Here is a 436-nt window from a genome sequence, read left to right as displayed (position 1 = left end):
TTTTTTTGAGACAGAGTCTCATTCTGTTGCTCAGGCTGGAGTGCAGTGGCGTGATCTTGGCTCACTGCAACCTCTGCCTCCTGAGTTCAAGCGATTCTCCTGCCTCAGCCTCTGGAATAGTTGGGACTACAGGCATGTGCCACTATGCCCGGCTAATTTTTTTGTGTTTTCAGTAGAGACAGGATTTCACCATGTTGGCCAGGCTTGCCTTGAAACTCCTGACTTCAAGTGATCTGCTCGCCTTGGCCTCCCAAAGTTGTGGGATTACAAGCATGAGCCACTGTGCCTGGCCAAAAATCACACATTTTTCTTCCAAAGTAATTAACTTTTCTTTCTTTGTTTTTATTTTTTTTAATTTTTATTTTTTTAATTGAGACAGAGTCTTGCTTTGTCACCCAGGCTGGAGTGCAGTGGCACGATCTTGGCTAACTGCAAC

Source organism: Mandrillus leucophaeus, unplaced genomic scaffold, assembly GCF_000951045.1.
Source record: "Mandrillus leucophaeus isolate KB7577 unplaced genomic scaffold, Mleu.le_1.0 Scaffold243, whole genome shotgun sequence".
Classification (NCBI taxonomy): Eukaryota; Metazoa; Chordata; class Mammalia; order Primates; family Cercopithecidae; genus Mandrillus; species Mandrillus leucophaeus.
The sequence above is the reverse complement of the archived record's forward strand: the minus strand, read 5'-3'. Positions refer to the sequence as shown.